We start from the raw sequence: 12,887 nt of genomic DNA, 5'->3' as shown, positions 1-12,887 counted from the left end.
TTTATGATGATCAGCGAATCTCTGGTCCAAAAGCACTCTGGGAATCAGCAGGTTGTTTTCAGATGTGTTCTAAATCGGACATATTAATAGTCATACACAGAGCAAGACCACGAAGACATTTAAAAACTAGGAAGAGGACCCGAAAATAAATTTTAAAGCCTATGGGTTGAGTTTTGCGGTCTGGATAAACATTACAGTATGAATACATTTTTCAAGTGTCTGCCAAGGAAACCGTGTTGGAAATATTGCGAAGATAACAGTAATCAAACTTTACCGATGTCATTAAGTAGCCTAATGAGTTGCTGATGGCATCAGATGCTAGAAGCAAGAAGAACTGTGAAGCATAAGCGTATAAACACACACTATATCTATTGTTTATGCTTCTGAGTGGGAGAACATATAGAAACTGAACTACAGTAGACCCAGAACTGAGCCTTGAGGGACACCGCATTAAAACGTATGTTACTAATGGTACAAAATGTTCAGGACCAGTTAGATAAGATCAAAGCCAACACAGGGGGAAAAACCAGAGAGGCCAAAAGCTGAGAAAGTAAAATCTTGTGGTCAACTGTATTAAAAAAAGCTGCCCTGACAGGAAAACAAGTATAGCAGCAGTATCTATAAACTAATGAGGGAGAAGAACTGGATGGATGTGGTAAACATTCTCCTTTAACCATTAATGTTAATGTATCATACGAATTTGGTTGCTAGTTAAAAACTACACATACCGTTACAGTCTGTCAGATGAGCTCCTAATACTAATGAGCTCCTAATAGTTTATAAAAGTATAAACATCACTGGAGTGCTGCCATGTTACTCAGTACAGTAATATGCGACAAGTTATAAATATATCTGCTGCTGTTATAGAGGTTAGCACGTTTGCCTCACACCTACAGGGTTCGATTCACGCCGTGGCCCTGTGTGTGCGGAGTTTGCATGTTCCCCCCGTGCTGTGTGGTTTCCTCCGAGTACTCCGGTTTCCTCCCCAGTCCAAAGACATGCATGGTAGGCTGATTGGCATGTCCTGTCCAAAGTGTCCGTAGTGTATGAATGGGTGTGTGAATGTGCATGTGATTGTGCCCTGCGATCATCACAATCCTGTGATGGTTTGGCACCCTGTCCAGGGTGTACCCCGCCTTGATGCTCCCTGTGACAGGCTCCAGGTTCAGTAGAACCAGTAGGATAAGCAGTATAGAAGATGGATGGTTGGATGGATATTATTGAGGCCTTAGGGTTAGGGTTAGGGTTAGGGTTAGAAGTGCTATGGTGAGATTAAAAACTTTATTGTGGACATCAGCATGACTGTCACAGCCATTGCCTAACAAGTGATAGAGCAAAATCTTTCTCCTTTAAAAAGAGCCTGTCTTTTACCTAGCATGTTAATATTTCTTGGTTTGCTCAAAAACATTGGCTGTTTTTTGCTTTATTTTGATTCCACAGTATCGTTCTTGTGAATCACAGATGCAGTTGTCCGTTGCCCAGTATAACATTGTTCTTTGAGATTAGAACACATCACAAAATAGCAACGTAGACAGTTAACTCAAGTTGAAGACTTCTCTCTGCAATGATCTATCAGCATTCTGCTTGCGCAGGTCTACGGGGTAAGCTTACAAGCTGTCCACAGGCCTCCACAGGAAATTTGACTGTACTACTTTCAAGAGTGATCATGTGAGATGTACTGTACCTGAGCTGCCATATGACCAGAGTTGGGTACTGTAATCTAATGACGTTTTCCTGATAACACAGTAATGTAACGCATTACATATTAAATGTATGTAATTTGATTACAGTTACTGATGTCAATAAAATTACGCTACTTGTGTTACAAATTTACTGTTAAGAAAACAATATTAAGTAAAATGAATTTTAAAATAAATCACGTTTAGCCCCGAAGATTTCTTCTTCAGCCCCGAATAATTCTCCACTTGGAGCGGTTTGTCACTACGTAACTGATCGTCAGTAAAAGAAGACGGCAGTGCTGTAATTTTATATCTTCAGTGAACTGAGGCGAGACCAATCAGACAGGGTTTACAGGGAAAGACGCGGAAATACTCGTGTCTTATTGGCTGACAGCTCTCACTTCTGCCTATGGCTAGCTCACAGTCAGTGGGAGGAAAAATGGATATACGCAGATTTTTAAAAAAAAAAGAACCTGTAAAGGGGAAACTGAAAGAGTAACATCCTCTGATGCTGAGCAGGAAAAGGTGTGTAAATGTCTATATGAGTTCCAGTTTACGTGAACATGAAATGAGCAGAGCATAAGGAAAGATAATGTACTCTGCATGGCTCTATAGCATCTAAATCCATACAGTGACAGCTTAGCTGTGCCTCCCTTCGGCTAGCGACACCAAACTAGCCTAGTTAGAAAAGTTTTATATTTTAATCGGTCTGGTAGCCCTACAAACAGTGACAACACCCGAGGCAAGTTTTATGATAAATCCAACTTTTTCAGATTGTCATATGGTTTGCATCTTGTGGTATGTCGTCTATATTTCGGCTCTCAAAGTCTTCTTTTATCAGTGAATTGTGATTCCTTCACCCCTGCCCTGTGGAGGTTGTTGGTGATGTCACTGATTGTTGTTTTTGGGTTTTTCTTCATAGCTCTCACAAGGTTTCTGTCATCAACTGCTGTTATTTTTTTTCCTTGGCCAAACTGTACGATGTCTGGTTTTAGTACACGACTGGTTTCTTTCTTTTTCAGGACATTCCAAATTGTTCTATTGGCTCTGCCCAATCTTTTCTCAGCTTCAAAATGGCCTGCTTTTCTCTCATAGACACCTCTCATGATCTTCATGTTGGCTTATCCTTTTTAACAGCCAATGCAGGGCTCAACCAGAGTAGACATTCAGAGCTATTAATAGTTTAAAAATCAATCTAACGGGCCACACCTAAGCAACAAGAAACACCTATCAGTCAAATGCTCCCATATTTTTATCACTTGAAAAATGGATGAGGTTCAAACAAAAGGTGGCATGTTCTAAGTTGCTTAACACATCTACATGTAAACATCAGGAAATGAAAGCTGAAGTTCTCATCTATCATCTCATATTCATCTTTTTATCTCAAACCCAAATGTCTTCAGTGTATACTTTAGGAGAAGACTGTATTTGCAGTCTTGTATAGGATACCAGAGGACTAATAATTGTAATGAAGCTTGAAGACTGTTATAATACAGACATTCCTAAGCACACTAGTTAAATAAAGAATTTAATTCAGAAATAGTCATTATGAAATAAATTTTTAAATTAACATTTAAGTGTTGCTATTATCAGCTGTAGGATTCCAGTTGACAGGCGAATTAGCAAGAGCAGAGTGTGTGTGTGTGTGTGTGGGAGAGAGAGAGAGAGAGAGAGAGAGAGAGAGAGAGAGAGAGAGAAAGAAAGGTAACACTTTAATAAACCAGTCATAAACTCCAGGCAAAGTCCAAACACTACACCTCAGTGCACTCCACTACTTCTCCCACACCAACACACTGTTAACCCATATTGTACAAAACAGTCACTAAAAGTAGTCACCAAAATGCAAAAGAAAAAAAAAAGTACTGGTAGTGTAACTAGCTCCTGGCAGGAGAGAAAGTGCACCAACACTGAACGTGCATTTAGTACACATGCAGTTTTCACAACACCGACGTGATGGGAGATAAGGGCGAGCATGCTGAGGCCTTCCTGTGCATGACACATTTACACTAATCAAAAGACTGCATTATCTCGGTGCAAAATCAGAGGGAGAAGGCATGTACGTCAGCACCACCTCTGTATTTAAATGCAACAAAGACTGCAATCTATTAAAGGGTGTAGCAGAGAAGGCAAGAATCGTAGTGTGTTCTCTTTATGAAACGTCCTCTCGTGTGACCGAATACACGTCAGGTCTGATCCAGTTATCCCAAGCACCTCCTTGACCTGTGGACCGTAACGTCTGCTGTATAGTTTAGGTGTTGAGTTTTTTATGACCTGCTGTGTTTCCACAGTTGCTAAGAGACGCATTCCTCCCATGGATGTTGTGCGTTTGAGGACATTACTGCTCTGCTATACACTGCTACACAAGACAGGTAATTAACCAGATATCAATAGGTGGGCATGTGGACAATGCTAGTGCTGCTGTCTGTGTCACTGTTCATAGGCTTTATCTAAGAGGCTTTCATGTGAAATGCTGGCTTCTCAAATTATACACAGCAGCTGCCATTTTTGTATGTGCGACCCCATCACATAACATGCTGGCCAAAATCTTAGCAAGGGCGGAAATGTTTGCATCCCCAAATAAGCTAAATGAGTGACTGCTTTCTATTTAGGTTCATGTTTGTCCTGCATACTGTCCACAGTACTATGCTACATGTACTTCATTAGTATATCAATTTTGTAATGTAATCTGGGAGGCCAGGATCTTGGGTAAAGCTCATCAATCAGAAAGGCGATGTCACTTAACAGGAAGTCTTCAGACCGAGGGATGTCAATCAAGCATGCTCATTAAAAAAGTTAAGCCACACCCACAGTCCTTAGCTCAGTCTGATCCATAACTTCACTGAGCAGTGTTTTTTCATATTTCTGTCCTGCTGATGTTCTTGATGATTAAACTTTAATATTTCACACTTTGTACCACAGTGTTGTTGAATTCTTGATTCTGATTGGCCGATAAGACATTCTGAGGTGTGCAATTATTTTTCAGTAAATGCGCAGCTAAAGTAGTTCCAGTCGGGTCTTGACCGCATTACAGTTCCATATCGCTTCACCAAGTGAACTGAAAAAACGGAAACGTTAGCCTGCTGTCCATGACAGCACACACATTTAACAACAGACAGAATGACAGACAATTTCGAATTTTCCAGAAATAAGCACCCGAGGTGGTAACGAGGCGAAGCTGAAGCTTTAGCCATTGGTATGCGATTATTAGCGAGAGAGAGAGTGAGAGAAAGCAAGAAAAAAGAGAGTGAGAGAGCACATGTGATTGCAGTAACAAGACAGAAAAGCCAGTGAACAAATATCAATGTTTATTTATTTATTGAAATGTCTGTAGTAATAAAAAACAAAAAACCTTGTGAACAAGTAGGCTTATCGATATTTATTTATTTATTTGTTCTATTTTTTATATTATCAGCATGAAATGGAAAAAACAGTGAACTCTCTCTCTCTCTCTCTCTCTCTCTCTCTCTCTCTTTCTCTCTCTCTCTCTCTCCAATAACTGCATATCAATGTCTCGAGCCTCCGTTACTACAGTAGCTCTAAAATGACGTTTTGGAATTAGCAATGGAGGCTTGAGATTGGATGCGTAATAAATTATTTCCACACATAAAAGCTTTTTAACGACAAATATCCTGACAGGTGTCTTGAAATAAAACATCTGAACAATATCTTGAGGTGTGTTGACTGTGGTATAAGCGGAATAATTCGATCCGGTCCGTTGAATTATTAGAAAATAATGCACACCCGAGGTGTAACAGTCAAGCCGCTTACACACTATATGTTATGGGAAAATAATCAACAACAAGGTGGTGGGATGTGGCCTGAGCCTTTTCAAAAATCTGTATTCCTCTTATAGCACAGCAATTGACCAATGCAAACAGTTTCTTATATAATAAAAAATTACACGTTTTATTCGTTGATATTTACGTAGAGTGTTTTGGAACAAACTCCTGCATTAAAGCAGCTATAAGCAGTCATCCCAACACCAGCCCTTTTTTTTCTCTCGCTTTTTACATTCAAAATACAAACAAATTCAGCTTATCGTGTTACCAAGAAACCAGGAAATGCAAAGTCCTCTGTCCTGAAGACTCGCTCCAGAAATGCTAAATAAACCTCTCCTCACAAAATAACTTCACCATATCAACAGTTACACACATTTTTTCATGTATGTGGTGTATCCACCATACCTGTTTAAGCTGTTACTATAAAAATATATTTATATAAACCTGTCATGTGTCTCCCAGCCTAACAACCATCCGAGCCGCGCTGTTACCCCATCTATGAAAACACTATCTGACCAATCAGATTAGAAAATTCAACAGCACTGTGGTATAAATGACTTTAAAGGCTAGTCTTGAAAAATATGGAAATGCGGGCACAGTGAGATTAGCGATAGCTGCTAGTATGGTATATATGCTATAATGCTTGGTATGGATCACATAGCATGGGAAAACATGATGTAGTATTTTCACCTTGATGAATTTCATATGGAAATAGTTATTTGTCAGAATTTTAGATAGTTTTGCTCTTTTGGCCTAAAACTAGAAGTGTACATTTTGCAGGTCAGTGCTGCAGAAGTATATGCAGCGTATGCGTGCAACAGTCACAGGAAAGTGTATCACAGTGCAAATTCTCAGGGTAATGACAGCAGATCATACTGTCTACCCCTACTCTCTGTTTCAGTAAACATGGAGGTAGAAGGAAGAAAAAGCTGGACAAAATACAAACCTGAGTGACGTGATACGGGCTTACGTTGAGCTGCAGAACTACAACAGCTGTCCTGCAGTGAATTCCTGTAAATGACTCTCCTGTGATTCAGACACACTGAACTCTGACAGTATCTGTGAGAGATGGAGAGAAATTAAAGAATAATAATTACCACAAAATTACCAAAATTACCATAAACTCACATGTGGCTTCTCTAATGAGGCTTTAACTCTCCTGATAATACGCTTCAATGCTGGAAAATTGAGGGCGTGCGATCCTAACAAATCTCTTCTGACCCTTTACAATTTACTCATTGATTTATACTATGCAAATATCACTCATTCACTTGCAACCTTGTTGTCATATTGATGTGGCTCAAGTCTCTTCCCATGTATTATTATTATTATTATTATTAAGCTGTAGAAGTAGCAGAGACTTGACAGTGAAATGACAACGAAAGCCCTGCAGTGTGGCCACAATTTCAAAATTATGCTACTAGGAGAAAGTGCACAAATCTTTTGAGGCCAAAAAAATACAAATGCAATGGGGAGCTAAAAAAAAAAAAAAAAACAGACAATGGCAGTTTCCTCCAGATTTATTGGCAACCGTTCATGAAAATGAGCAAACATGAAGATATCAAACGATTAACACATGTAATAAGTAATATTTTGATCTCACACATACATGGTTGGATATTTTTATTTAAATACATTTAAACAACATTTTTAAGTAGTGAAATTTTTTTTAACACTTCTACAAAAACATATTTCGTGAGGCCCACATTCACACTAGCAGAAGACAGCAGCAAGGGAAAGACTGATAGAGCAACAGGCAATATTTGACAATTATGCAAATTAGGTATGACACAAATCCAAACGATTGGCTCGAATGATTCCTCAGACCATACCTATGGCGTGTGCGGTCGGATTTTTCGCCAGTTCCCCACTCACAACTTTAGTTTCTACCTGCAAGCATCTAACATTTACTGTTTGACGCACTAAAAATGGAAGATAACAATTTTATCTCATCCTGTCATACACTAAGGACAATATGAAGAAAAATAAAGCTTGGAAGGAAATAGCAGCGATCGCTAGTGACTCTGGGCAGTGTATTTAGTTACAGTAGTACTATAAAATATGAACCCTGGAACCAAACAACCGACTGCCATATATTTTGGAAGACAATACTATTATCTTTTTTTAAATGAAAATGAATTCTTGTTATAGAACACAGACAAATAACCTTTTTTTAAAAAAATTTTTTATGAAGGGTCCCAGTAATTCCGGAGGGGACTGTTTTGTAAGCAGCTCATGTAACATAATAAGCACTGTTTTGTGTTACCTTTTGATAAAAACAATGACAGAAAATAATGTACTGAAGTTAGGGCTGTTCAAAAAGACAACATAGCATATCCCTAACAGGTGTATATCTAGTGACCGATGCTTATTAACACTGAGTGAGACAGCAAAATGAGGTTTGACCCTAAAACACTCAAGCAAGAATACCAGTATCACACCAAATCTCTAATGACAAATCATGTGTGTATGACTACATGAAAGCAGGCCATTTAATAGGATAATACTAATAGTATTGTTAATACTAATACGGGTCCAATTCTCTATTATATAAATATGCTTTATTCCTGTCTCTGTATGATATAAATCACAGAGGAAGCATTGCAGCGTCACTGGGACCCATCTTCCAAAAACATCCTCCTTCACACACTCCAGCCCACTCCTGAGACACTCCCCATGGTATAGAGCATTCAGACACTGCCCAGAGGAACAGGACACAATTTTCAGATTTAACTACTAATACTGCACATGACCCACAGATACCCAGTGGGTGGGTGGAGAATACAGATGATGATAATGGCTATTTTGGAAAAGGATAGAAATCCAACAGCTGTAATTTTAAACAGCTTGTGAAACAGGCGGGGTGGCATGCTAGCACAGTGGGTAGCTTTGCCACCTCATAGCTCCAGGGTCCCCGATTTGATCCTGCGCTTATTTAGGCAGCAGGCAGCCTGAATAAATTCTTCACAAAGTGATCATGTATAGGAAAGAAAAGCTAGACAAAATGTACACAATATTACAAAAGAATTCAATTTTGTACATTCTATAGCCAAAGGTTTGTGTACACCTGACAATCACACCGATATATGTTTTTTGAGCATCTCATTCCGGATCGAGTCCCCCGTTTACTGCTGTAACAGCCTGCACTCTTCTGGGAAGGCTTTCCACTAGATTTTGGAGTGTGGCTTTGAGGCATTTCCCATTTAGCCACAAGAGCATTAGTGAGGTCAGGCACTGATATTGGGTGAGGAGGCATGGGGTGCAGTCGGTGTTCCAGTTCATCCCAAAGGTGTTCAATGGGGTTGAGGTCAGGGCTCTGGCAAACCATGTCTTGAAGGACCTCATCTTGTGCACAAGGGCACTGTCATGCTGGAACAGGTTTGGACCTCATAGATCCAGTGAAGGGAAACTGTAATGCTACAGCATACAAAGACACCCAAGGCCCAGCAAAACAGGTCCAAACCATGATACTACCACCACCATGTTTCATAGATGGGATAAGGTTCTTGCACTATTTTCCTTTCTCCAAACATAACACTTTTCATTTCTATTTTGATCTCATCCGTTCACAAAATATTTTTCCAATAGCCTTCTGGCTTGTCCATGCGATCTTTAGGAAACTGCAGAAGGGCAGTGATGTTCTTTTTGGAGAGCAGTGGCCTTGTCCTTGCAACCCTGTCATGCACACCATTGTTGTTCAGTGTTCTCCTGATGGTGGACTCATAAACATTAACATTAGCCAACGTGAGAGAGGCCTTTAGTTGTTTAGAAGTTACCCCGGGTTCCTCTGTGACCTCGCAGACTATTACACATCTTGCTCTTGGAGTGATGTCTGTTGGTCTCCACTCCTGGGGAGGGTAACAATGGTCTTAAATTTCCTCCATTTCTACACAGTCTGTCTGACTGTGGATTGGTGGAGTCCAAACTCTTCAGAGATGTTTTTTTATTCTTTAACCTTTTCCAGCCTGATGAGATTCAACATGAGATTTTTTTCTGAGGTCCTCAGAAATCTCCTTTGTTCGTGCCATGATTCACTTCCACAGACATGTGTTGTGAAGATCGGACTCTGATTGAACCCTGTTCTTTAAATAAAAGAGGACACTCATTCACACCTGATTGTCATCCCATTGTTTGAAAACACCGGACTCTAATTTCACCTTCAAATTAAACTGCTAAACCTGGAGGTTCACATACTTTTGCCACTCACGGATGTAATATTGGATCATTTTCCTCAATAAATAAATGACCAAGTTTAATACTTTTGTCTCATTTGTTTAATTGGGTTCTCTTTGTCTACTTTTAGTACTTGTGTGAAAATCTCATGATGTTTGAGGTCATATTTATGCAGAAATATAGAAAATTCTAATAGGTTCACAAACTTTGAAGCACCACTGTATATGTAGCTATACATGACAGTACGTCTTTAAGGTAGGACAGCATTCAGTACTTTAGCCTCTTTTTTTGAAAGATTCTACATATTTAACGTAAATAGCAAAATTTGTTGTGGGATAATTCAGGGCCAACAGTAAACTCAAGCAGGACCTTGATGATATTTGATGATATCAGCTTTAAAGTAATTACAGTTTAACTTGTAAAAATATTTCAGTGACACTCTGAACTCCTATTCGCATGGTTGAACAAATTCAGGTCGTGGAATATCAGAACATCAATCACCATCCAAAAATTTTAATTTGAGGCCCACATGTGAGAGCAATGATCTGGTCTTTTTTTTATATACATCTGACAATATAGATGTGTCTTTCAAAAGCCAAAGTTACACAGCAGAAGTACAGTAATAAAGTTGGTGTACTCTTATGTTCCAACACTGGTTATAAATTAACACTTTATCAGCAGCTCTATATGTGTGTGTTAGTCTTTGGGAGCTGTCAGTTCACACATTTCCTCCAGGTCTCTCCCAATGGGCTGCTGTTCAGCTGACTCAAGGTTTCACTTTGAATCATAAGCTAAATTAAATGACTGCAAATAACTGTATAACACAGTAAGATGGCCAGTGTCAGATCTCAGGTACACTTGGGCATGCGTCAGTGTTAATAGAGAGCATCAGTGCTAATGATAGTTAGTTTCAAATACAACACAACTTCGCTTTTAACTGGAGTTAGTTCTAATACAACATGTTTTTTCATGCCCCTTAGCTTGTGTTATGTTAACTAGTTAAATCTAAGCATGGAAAAGACTTGTCATCTATGAACGTAAATATGTGTCAGAGAATGCGGCACATATTTAATATATTTTATACATATTTTACATTTTGTCGCACCCTGTATAACAGGACCTTCATGTCAAGTGTGAATGTGTATGTCCCAGTACAATACATTTTGAAGGTTGCAACTTTGAATGACGAAAAAAAAAACCCATCTTCCTACTCTTCGACATGCGTAAATGTAGAATTGATTGAAACTTTTGAGCATGATACCCAATCACAAACACTATACACACGGATTTTGTTTAAACATCACTAGGCTTCAGAGTGCAAAAGAAGCATGAGGATCATAAACACTTTAAATTGGACATGTTCTGAAGAGTGTAAACTAAACTGGGGAAGGCAAATGAACCATGTAAATGAGTGCAGTATTTTTGTTCTGAGAGTGTGTGAAATACTGTAGTAGGAAACCGAAGCATTTTGTAATGATGCTTCACATCTATTCTGCCTACTAGAGGAAGAAAGGTGCATACAGGAAATGCAAATCTGATAAGATCATGCTGAAACTAAAAATGAAGCTTACACCATTTACCCTTTACTCCAGGAACATATTCGATCTGCCAGGACATGTTTGACACCTGATGTTTACATTTTTAGCTTTGCATAGCTAAGAATGAAGGAAATACAGCATTAATATATGCCAATACTGTATACTGCAAATACGGCATCAAACAGTGGTATAAACCAAATTTTGGACTGTTTCTTTATGCAGTGAAAGAAAAATATAACAACGGATTTATCTGTTCTGTTCTTTTACCAGTTAATTAAAAATGAATTGTTCAAAAACTGACAAACTCTGATTCTTTAGTATCTCTAAAGTGATTTTTTTTTTTACCTGTCACTGTCATAATAATCACCTGTTTAATCAGTTTCTAGTATTACACTCTTTCAATAGATTATTTTTATTAACTTTTTCTCTATAACTATCAATCAACAAATATGATATGGAAACACAGTGATGCAACTCATACAGATTAAATGTTTGACAGACTAAATGTGTGAGCGATTCATCCGTCAATTTATGAATTAAAAAAAAATTAGAAAAATCTCTGGATCACAATGATATCCAAATATGACATGGTGGCATGGGTGAGAACTGTTTTCCTACACAAGAGCCAAGAGCTTCTGGTGAAATCACAGACATATCTGTCTGGACACGACTAAAAAGATCAGACTAGTGTTATTATGATGTCATGGTTTTCACGGTTAGTCACAGTGCATGATCAGTATACCTCACTGCTGACCTTTGGAAAATACTGAGTGAAATGCATTTCCATCTATTACCACCTACAAGGTTAGATTTCACATCCCCCTCCATTAACACTACAACAACCACTTGTTCTCTGCGCAGGGGACGCAAACTATCCAACACGGTTTTGGCGCAAACACGTTACGCTGCTACCTGTGCTGCCACTGCTAGCATGTTCGTAACTTTATCATACACAAGAGCTTATTTTTATTTTTTTTGTCTGAGCAACTCTGCATAGTACTGCATTAGTTAGACTTTTTTTTATTATTTTAAACTCAGCGCACTACCGCTCTCTCTTTTATCCTGTACTGACTGTGATAAATACTGACAATGATTTTATGGAAAAGTCGTTCTAAAAAATTCCTTTCTAAGAAAAAAATAACAACTAAGTGATTTGATCTTATTGTTTCCTTTTGGGTTTTGTTTTGTTAGATATGTACAAGATGTGCAAAGAGACTTTTGTACACAGATATCATAATCATTTTTCCTTTAATTTTCACCACTGGCTTGTTTTGAAATGGTCGATTAATTCTGTAATACTGTGAAACTGTGATATTTTTAGACTAGGCTATCATACTGCGAAAATTCCAAACCATAGCACTCCTAATTCAGACATGACAAAAATGATCAGACTACCCTAGTGTTCATTTAAAAATAAAACTTTTTTTTTTTTTTAAAGCAGCTTTGGGCAGGAGAGAAGTGTGTTTAGCCTGACAATAAGAAGAATTCAAAATGGAGGCACCAAGATGGAATACTGCATTAGCCAAACAGGGGTCCAAAATGCACATTTTCACTGAGGAATCAGAAACATTTACATAAAATTGTGTTTATAGTAAGCTTTAAAAAAAACACACAATTAATGAAACGAAGGAGCAGTTTTAATTTGTTTAAGACTCTTTCTTTTTTTATCAAAGTGAAATAAATTGTCAACGATATTTTTTTTTACATTTTCTTTTCCA

The 12,887-nt window shown here is 38.3% G+C and overlaps 1 protein-coding gene across 2 annotated transcripts in view; it reads right to left on the bottom strand.

Moving 5' to 3' along the window:
- The window catches only part of gng12b (guanine nucleotide binding protein (G protein), gamma 12b), a 60,035-nt gene that overhangs the window by 37,346 nt on the left and 9,802 nt on the right, over window positions 1-12,887 (bottom strand). Inside the window, exon 2 of one of the 2 annotated variants that reach the window (XM_053636960.1) lies at window positions 6,405-6,517. The gene's annotated coding sequence lies outside the window, so the exon portion shown is untranslated. The other variant, XM_053636961.1, reaches the window with a different exon arrangement.

The sequence above is a fragment of the Ictalurus furcatus genome, chromosome 11, assembly GCF_023375685.1.
Source record: "Ictalurus furcatus strain D&B chromosome 11, Billie_1.0, whole genome shotgun sequence".
In the NCBI taxonomy this organism is placed as follows: Eukaryota; Metazoa; Chordata; class Actinopteri; order Siluriformes; family Ictaluridae; genus Ictalurus; species Ictalurus furcatus.
This window is presented reverse-complemented; position numbering and strand designations above follow the sequence as displayed.